Raw genomic sequence first — 10,128 nt, forward strand, 5'->3', positions numbered from 1 at the left:
TTTAAAACTAAATCCAGTGCCCAATTTGGTATGTTTGCATCTCTATGTCCTATGTGGAGAATGTGCTTTGTCATATTTGTCCATGAAGTGCTGTCTGGCTTGTCATCAGTTTGTAATGTGCAGACTGAATATGTATGATGTGAATGTGAGTGTAGGTCATGAAAATACTATGTTCACACATTTATAAACTAAGTAATATAACTTTAGCATGTGAAAATAATATCATAAATCAGTAAAGACCATGACTACAATCAGTCATTCCTATGCGTAGTAGAATTAGAATTAGAATTAGAAATCCCTTTATTGTCATTGTACTCAAGTGTGCAACGAGATTAGAAGGCTCCCCTCTCCAGTGCAATACAACAATAAGACAGACAAATATATAAATTAGATTAATAAATAAGAGAGTGCAATGGAATTTAGTACAGAATAGGGTATATAAAAACACATCACGATGCTGTTCTGCAAGGTAAGGGTGTTCTCGTGTGTGTGTGAGAGTTCAGAATGGAGATGGCTCTCGGAAAGCAACTGTTTCTCAGTCTATTGGTCCTCGATTTGATGCATCTGTAGCGCCTGCCAGAGGGCAACAGGTCGAACAGGTGTGAGTTTGGGTGGGTATTGTCTTTGACGATGTTGAGAGCCCTTCTGAGGCACCGGGCGGTGTAGATGTCCGACAGTGAGGGGAGAGGGCAGCCAATAATCCTTTGCGCTGTTTTGACTGTCCTCTGGAGCCTCACTCTGTCGGCCTCAGTGCAGCCGCTGTACCAGGTGGAGACACAGTACGTCAACAGGCTCTCAATGGACGAGTGGTAGAAGGCTAGCAGCAGCTTCCTGTCCAGGTTGAATTTCCTGAGGACTCTCAGGAAGTGCAGACGCTGGTGGACCTTCTTTACCACTGCTGTGGTGTTGTGAGTCCAAGAAAGGTCGTCGGAGATCTGTACTCCCAGGAACTTGAACGTGTGGACCCTCTCCACACACACGCCTTCGATGCAGAGGGGGGGCGGCACCGTCTTGTTCCTCCTGAAGTCGACGACAATCTCCTTTGTTTTTGCAGTGTTAAGGTGCAGTCTGTTGTCCTTGCACCAAGCTGTCAGTCTCTTTACCTCCTCTCTGTAGGCTGTCTCGTCACCTTCCGAGATCAGACCGACCACTGTCGCGTCGTCAGCAAACTTGACGATGGTGTTGTTGCCATGGGCCGGGCTGCAGTCGTAGGTGTAGAGGACGTATAGGAGAGGGCTCAGCACGCATCCTTGAGGGGAACCGGTGCTCAGCATGCAGGTGGAGGACGTGTAGGGGCCGAGCAACACAGTCTGGGGTCTGTTGGTCAGAAAGTCCTTAATCCAGATGCGTGTGAGGGCAGGGAGGCCGAGAATGTCAAGTTTGGCGACGTGGATGTCTGGGATGATTGTGTTGAATGCCAAGCTGTAGTCCACAAAGAGCATCCTTGCATAGCTCTGCTGTTGTTCCAGGTGGCCCAGCACAACATGCAGAGCAGTGTTGATGGCGTCCTCAGTGGATCTGTTAGCCCAGTATGCAAACTGGTAGGGGTCCAGAGTGGGAGGAAGGCAGTCCCTGATGTGCTGGAGAACCAGCCTCTCGAAGCACTTCATGATGACTGGTGTGAGAGCAACAGGACGGTAGTCATTCAGGTGGACGGCTGGTGACTTTTTGGGGACAGGAATAATGATGGAAGTTTTCAAGCAGGAGGGGATGACTGCTTGAGCCAGGGAGCGGTTGAAGATCCTGCAGAATACATGTGACAGTTGGTGGGCACATGTTTTGAGGACCTTGCCTGGTATTCCGTCGGGTCCAGTAGCTTTCCTGGGGTTAACAGCCAGGAGCGCGCGCCTCACATCGTGTTCCTCTACGGTGAGTGGGGGGGAGTTGGAGCATGAAGTGCGGGGGTGTGACGGTTGGGGCGAGTCAAAGCGAGCAAAGAAGCAGTTAAGCTCCTCTGCCAGCGATGCACTCGGGTCTGCAGAGGTCGTGCTGCTGCCACGGAAGTTGGTGATGCTCCGTAGACCCTGCCACACCTCCCGTGGTCTGTTACTGGCAAGGTGGGCCTCCAGCCTCCCCTTGTAGGTTGCCTTGGCTAGCTTGATGCCTTTGCTCAGGTCAGCACGAGCCACCCTGTACTGGGCTTTGTCGCCTGACCTGAAGGCAGCGTCACGGGCCTTGAGGAGAGAGCGAACCCTGCTGGACATCCAGGGCTTCGCATTTGGGAAGGTCCGTATAGTCCTGTGTAGGGACACAGTTTCCATGCAGAACTTGATGTAGTCCACTACACAATGTGTGTAGACATCAAGGTCCTGATGATCAAAGAGGCCCCAGTTTGTGTCTTGAAAGCAGTCCTGTAATTCACTCATGGCGCCGTCACGCCAGGTTTTCACAGTCTTTGTGGTGGGCCTGAATCTGCGCCTGAGAGGGATGTATGCAGGTGCGAGCTGCAAGGACAGGTGGTCTGACTGGCCGAGGGGGGCGAGTGGGAGGGCCCTGTATGCGTGCTTGATGTTCGAGTACACATGGTCGAGAGTGTTGTCTCCCCTCGTTGGGCACTTGACATGCTGGTGAAACTCTGGGAGTACAGTCTTTAAATTGGCCTTATTAAAGTCTCCCGCTACTACGTGAACGCCATCAGGGTGAGCCCACTGATGTTTATTGATGACGCACGCGAGTAGCGAGAGCGCCGTGCTAGTGCTAGCGTCGGGAGGGATGTAAACAGCTGTGACAATCACGACCGTTAGCTCCCTCGGGAGAAAATAAGGCCGGCATTTAACGGACATGAACTCGATGTCGGGGGAAGAGTGCTTCTCGACGATCGTGCTATCGCCGCACCAGTTCTCATGCACGTAAACACAGAGCCACCCCGCCCCGTCTCTTACCGGTGTCCCTTGTCCGATCCGCGCGATGTAGCGAGCGCCCGGCCAGCTGGATGCTAGCATCGGGGACGTCTGCGTGCAGCCAGGATTCCGTGACGACGATCACACTGCTGTCTCGCACATAGCGGTTTCCCAGGATTTGTAATCCCAGGTCGTCGATTTTGTGGACCACGGATCTGGCGTTGGTGAGGTACAGACTCGGCAGTGGTTGCCTATGGGGCTGCCGTCGCAGCCGTTGCAAGACACCGGACCTGCAGCCCCGCTTCTGCTTCCTCTCTCTGCGTCGCCTGCGCCGCCTCCCGGTCCCGATGACAAGCCACGGTGAGCCGGGCAGCCTCGCCAGTTCGTCCGGAATTTTGCGATCATAGCATATTCAGTAAATATAAACCTGCTAAATTAAATAATTGACATTCTGTCCCATAAATGTTTAAAATGCCGGTAATTGCCATACAATCCTTCAAGGGTCGACGAGCGATGTTCGGGAGGAGGAGCAGTGGTGGTGGTGCGTTTCCCTCGGGCATGTGTCGGTAAATCCAGCGGAGTTCAGCGGCAGTGGATTGAAGTTGTCCTGACACAGGTTGATGACATGACAGGAACAGGCAGAAGTGCGAGAAGCAGACTGGCCTGCGGGTCCACATGGCAGACAGGTGCTAACTTTGATAGGTAAGCTAAACTTTAGCCACAGTAGACGCGTCAGCGACTATGCAATCGGTGGGTGGCATTCATGAGAATCGGGATCGCTCAACATACAGATAATAATAAATAAAATCACTGTAACTGGAGGGATTGTAAACTGCTAAAGCAGGTACAACAAGCGGATCCAAAAAATTTCTGAGAGTTACCGGTGAGCAGTGGCAGCCAAACGTGCCAGCGTCCACTCAACCGGGAGTTGATTCAATATTCACAATATTTTATTATTTTGTCGTACAGTTGTTTAAAAATGGCTCGCTATCGCCCCCTAGAAAAAAAAAAACAACAAAAAAAAACAGCCCCATATCTCTGTTTCACCAAACTGAAAATTTGATGAAGTGTGTACAAAGCCAAGACCTAATAAAAAGTCTCATGGAGCCGTATGCTAAATTGAACAGGAAGTCGGCCATTCTAAATTTATCAGAATCCGAAATCCTTTTATTGTCATTGTACAGTGTGCAACAAGATTAGGGAGCTCCCCTCTCCAGTGCAATACAACAATAATTTAATCAAATATATAAATTAGATAAATAAGAGAATAAATATTGTGATGGAAAATAGTATGAAATTGGAGAAATACAACACAATACGTCGCTGTTCAGCAAGGTAAGGGTGGTCGTGTGTGTGTGCATGTGTGTGAGAGTTCAGAATGGTGATGGCTCTCGGAAAGAAAATGTTTTTCAGTCTATTAGTCTTTGATTTGATGCACCTGTAGTGCCTGCCAACAAATTTACTTCAAACATTGACGAGGCTTTGAAAACAAAAGCTGCTCTAACTTTAACTACAAGCAAATTCCTCTTGAAGATTCCTCACGTTATTTCTCGGAAATATTTCACATTTCCAACGTGCCAGTACCCCAACGTTGTCCGGGTGGCGAGGGCTCTTTATAGCTGCTCGCAGCTCTAGTTTTTAATTAATTTTTTTAAATCAATGGTGATGACAGTGAAATATGTCTTGTCTGGTATCATGATAGCTGGAGGATATTTTGTCATGATATTTTAGTCAGGCCTGATAACAGTGATGTATGCTGATTTAAGGCTACTTTTATTTTGAAATGCCGTATCACATTTTGGTGGGACCGCATTTGATGGACAACTGGGGTTGTCTAGTGTCCCCCAAAATGGTTCTGATATCACGATAGCTCGAGGGTATTTTGAAATGATTATTTTAAAATCAGTGTTGATGACAATGAAATGTGCATATTTCAGGTGGGTTTTTTTTTTATTGTGAAATTACACATCAGATTTTGATGGGACCATTTTTGATGAACAGCTGGGGTCGTCTAGTGTCCAACAAAACTAGTCTGGTATTACGACAGCTCCAGCTCTTTTATTTTAAAATGCCTCCTTACATTTTGATGGGACTACTTTTGGTGGAAAGCTGTGTTGTCTTGTGTCCTCCAAACCTGGTTTGGTATTACCATAGCTAGAGGATATTTTTTAATGAAATTTTAAAGTCAGGCATGATGACAGTGAAATGTGCAGATTTCAGGCAACTTTTAGTTTGAAATTACAAATTAGATTTCGATGGGACCACTTTTTATGGACAGCTGGGGTAGTCTCGTGTCCCACAAAACTGGTCTGGTATCACGATAGCTCGAGCTATTTTTTTTTTAACTCAGTGGTGATGACCGTGAAATAAGCGAATTTCAGGCTACTTTTATTTTGAAGTGCCACATCACATTTTGATGTGACCACTTTTGGTGGACAGCTGGTGTGGTCTAGTATCCCCAATCCTGGTTTGGTATCACGATAGTTTGAGGATATTTTTTAAAGATTTTTCTTTTAAATCAGTGTTGATCACAGTGCATATTTCAGGTGATTTTTTTATTTTTAAATGCCACATCAAATTTTGAAGTGACCACTTTTTGTGGACAACTGGGGTGGTCTGGTGTCCCGCAGAACTTGTCTGGTATCACGATAGCTTGAGGATTTTGTAATGATTTTAATTTTTTTAATCATTGGTGACGACAGACAAATAAGCAAATTTTCACGCTTTTATTTTTAAATATCCCATCAGATTTTGATGGGACCACATTTGTTTTTACGGTTCCGTCACCACGCGAGTGGCTACCTGCTAAAGCAGCACGGCTCACTATTTGAGCCTTTTTCGCGTGTTTTTTCCTTTACCCAGTTTTATTTATTTTACCTCATCGCAGCAATGGACATCCAAATTGCGGTGGTTTTATTGCTGCTGGGGGCTGTTTTTTGCGTGATCGTGTCCGGAGATGTCACTGGGAGCTACGGATCAATCGTTTACACAAGAGATCAGCTGTTAGCACTTCGTGCTAACCCCGTGCCGACTCCCGGAGCGAGACCCGATATCCCCCACGAGTTGAGGAGGAAGAGACGGGGGATGTCGCGCGGGGGCGAAACGCCAGGCAAAGAGGAGGCGTGACCACCCCGTCCTCCTGTCCGTTTTTATGGGAAATGTTAGATACCTTCCCAAGAAAATGGACGCGGCACGAGAGGAACTTCCAATGAGCTAGCTTGCTGATGTTCACGGATTCATGGCTAACAGACCTAACGCCGGACACCGTCGTGGAATTTGACGGCTTCCAAATACTACTTGCGGACAGGACACTGGAAAGCGGTAAGAGGAAAGAGGAGGGCTGGCTGTGTTTGTTAATGATAGATAGTGTAACCCTAGGCACATCACAGCTAAGGAGCAACTTTCCAGTCGGGACAATGAGCTGCTAGCTGTTAGCATGCGTCCATACTTGACAAGCATCGCGAGTTAACAAGGACGTGCACGTAACAGGTGCGTGAGTAAACTGCTTAAAACTTTGATCGTCATTCAGCTGACCTACAAATTGAGACGCTACAGTCAGTTTGACGTTTTTGTTTGCTTGATTGTGGATTGACATGGAGGAACAAGACAGTGGAAAGCGGACATTAAAAATGACGGAGAAAAGCTGTAGAAGATCACAAGCCTAAACGGATGCAGGCACGCAGGTGCAAATTTGCTCAATTGACCTCCATGCAACGTCAAATTGAACAATTGATGGAGGATGATGCAAATGTTGACGCTGTAAAAAACTGAGCTTCGTGTTTGCTTTAGCGGCATGGAGCAAGAATTTGTGGACCTCAATTCCGGTGTGCAAAATTTAAAGACTGAAGAGGATTTTGCCGATGACCAAAATAACTGGTTTGATCCAAAAAATGTAATTAATGGAAATGTGAGCAATGGAAGAAGGACGTTTTGAAACGTGCAGAGGAAGGATGCAATAAACAAATATCACCTGATGATAGTAGATCTGCATCAACTAACTACACCCATAGAAGTAGAAGTAAATAATCTAACAGACAGAAGCTCACTTCTGTCAACGTCTTCAATTAAATTAAAGGCTCAAATGGAACGAGCATGTTTAAAGGCAAAGGCTGCTGATTTACAACAAAGGTTGGCACTTGAGCAAGAAGAAGCTGCAATTAAGGCAAAGAAGCAAATGCATGCAATGCAAACGGCACTCCCTGAGTCTGATGCTAAATTGGATGTCTTGAGAAGATATGAAAATACCCAGGAGGATGGTATCCACATTCCTGATGAGTGTGTTACAATTTAAACAAGGAAAAACATTCAATTACCATCACAGCCTATCAGAGCAACAAGCAGTGTTGACCTGAAATGCTCCCACTTCGACTATTCCAATGGCTAGATTTCCACATCAGACAGAAAGTAGAGAACAACAGGGACATGTGCTTGATGGCCTTTGCCAAGCAATCTCACAGCAAGCCAGTGTCGCAGAATACTTAGCAAAGAGTCAAAAAGCATCGCTACTTCCCGAACTTTCCATTCCTACGTTTAAAGGCGACCCTCTGCATTATAAAACCTGTATAGGTGCCATTGAACATGGGATTGAAGGCCGTACAAGTGATAACCGTGATCATCTTCAATTTTAGCTGCAGTATACTAGTGAACAACCACATGAGTTGGTGAAGAGCTGCATCCATATGGAACCTCTGACAGGATATACCAAAGCAAAACAAATCTTGAAGGAGTTTTATGGTGATGACTTCATGATAGCAGAAGCATATTTAAAGGAAGCCATGGATTGGCCAACAATCAAGTCTGAAGATGGTGTTGCACTTCAGTCTTTCACATTATTCCTTATGGGCTGTTTGAACATAATGGCAGATGTTAATTACATGGAGGACTTGGACAACATGGCTAATATAAAGGCATTGGCAAACAAACTTCCATACAGACTTATAGAATCTTGGAGAAAATTTGCCTGCAATCTCCAAGAAAGAACAAATAGAAGAGTGAAGTTTAAGGATTTTGTTGACTTTGTTGACAAGCACGAAAGATTCTATAAAACAGAAAACAAAATCACAACACACAGAAACACCAAAATCAAAGAAAGTCTTCACAACAGTCATTGTGCCCGCCAAGATGGAAAACAACAAAACCACCACGCCAAAGGCAGAACCTGTTTCAGTGGATGCTATTGCCAAACCATGTGCTAATTGTAATGGAGAGCAACAGTCTCACAATTTGTAAGGAATTTAGGAGAAAGCATCACAAGGATAAGATTGACTTCTTGAGGAGCAAGGGTCTGTGTTTTGCATGTTTGATGCACGGTCGCATTAGCAGTTGCTGGAAACAAAAGCTTCAATGTCAAGAATGCTCTAGACTGCATCCTACAGCACTACACATTGTCCATAAACTTCTGCAAAGAAACAGCCTAAGACGATTGTGAATAGCAGTACCTATTAAGCGCCCTCGTACAAACAACAGAAACCTGGGGTGTCACTGGGGCCTGTAAATAGGACTGCATCCTTTCAATAATTCCGGGATGGGTCAAGGCACAAAAAGGAACCAAGACAGTGACGACTTACTGTCCGGTTTAAAAATGCCCTGACGCCTTTTTTTAGACTGAAATAACTTACTAAAGTTTTCGTTTTGTGCCATTCAGAATGGGAGAGGGAGCCAGGAGGCGAAACAGCCGTCTTGCCAGTTCAATCCCGCACACCCTCTGACTCTCACCCTCCGTTCTGCCTTTTTATTGAAACTAACTCATCAATAACTAATCACCAGAAGACAGAAAAGCATCAACAACTAATCACCAAGAGACAGAAAACATCAATAACTCACGGTATAAAGGTCAGTTTAACTAAAGCATCAATAACTAATCACCAGGGACTCCAGCAGGCAGAAAATCATAACCCAAGGTCAGTTTAACTAAACACATCTTCAGGATACGGTGTCTGTGTGTGTGTGTGTTAAAATAACAAGTAAGTGTCTCTGTGTGTGTTAAACATTAATGAGTGTATAAAAACATGATTATGAATACACAAACTGATTACCTATCCTCAGCCCATCTTACATTTCCCCCCTGTTGTGGATTTAAAAATCATGTCCTTACGGCTTTAAGACAGATCATCATAATGAAATCATACAACAGTGTGATCATCAGTGGAGGAGCGAAAACCTCACATTAGGGAAAAATTCCCCTCCTCCCTTCCGGCGTAGAATGAGATCCTCATAATTTGATGACCATCAGGGAATAAAACTTGTCCCTGGGGTGACTTGGTGGAGGCCCTTGCCTCGTTGTAGGAGAGGACAGCCGTCCTTACCTCCCGGATCTTCGTGTATGGTGTGTGTGTGTGTGCACGTGTGTGGACAGGGGCAAGAAGTCCATGTGTTTTTACGTTTTAGTGTCCAGTTTGAGTTCGTCATTCTCAACATTAATCAGGTTGTAACGGTACATTTGGGCAACAAACCTACGATTAACCATCATCTTTGTCATAAAAATAATGCAACATGAACAGACTAAACATAACAAAATGAAAACTATAATTATCCCTATATATTGTTTTTTTAAATTCTTCATAGTGGTCATAACATCAATAATTGTTTCATTTTTATTAAAAATTTAAATGCAGTAATGTACTCCAATCAAGGCTGATATTCCTTTGTTATGTACGTCATTAATTTCCAAACAATATCTAATCTTTTTGTTCTGTGGCTTCAACATATTTATCATCTCATCAATATTAGCACCACAGAGTACTGAGTTTCGAGATCCTCACAATAGTCGTTCTCAAAATGATATATTTTTTTATCAATTTAGCTTTGTTAAGGTAAGATATTTTATTGACAATCTAACATTAATATGCAAAGAACATGTACATTAGTACGAAATGTAAAAAAAAATTGTGGTGGGGGGGGTGCGAATTGTTTTCTTCTTGGTAGGGGGGGCATGACAGGAAATAATTGAGAACCACTGGTCTAGTCACACACCAGCTCGGGTTCATTCCCTACCAGAGAAATGACATTCCATGTCCCCAGAGCTAGGCGCTTTATGTTGCCGGGGATTGGACTGCCTTTGACTGCCTCCTAGCTCAAAGGAAACCCAAATTCTTTGGTCCCGCCCACTGGTAGTGAGCCGAAGCCCTTGTATTAAATAATAAATAAATACATAAAATAAAAAAATTAATAAATTTAAAAAACGGACCGATCCACTGCTTGGGTTAGTTTGACCCACCTTGAGATCCGTTCCCACTCAGTGACAGTGTCTACAAGCCACTGCCACCAGGCCAGTGAACCGACGTCCAGG

This window comes from Idiotropiscis lumnitzeri, unplaced genomic scaffold (genome assembly GCF_059441095.1).
Source record: "Idiotropiscis lumnitzeri isolate Australia: NSW breed Sydney's pygmy pipehorse unplaced genomic scaffold, RoL_Ilum_1.0 HiC_scaffold_47, whole genome shotgun sequence".
NCBI lineage: Eukaryota > Metazoa > Chordata > Actinopteri > Syngnathiformes > Syngnathidae > Idiotropiscis > Idiotropiscis lumnitzeri.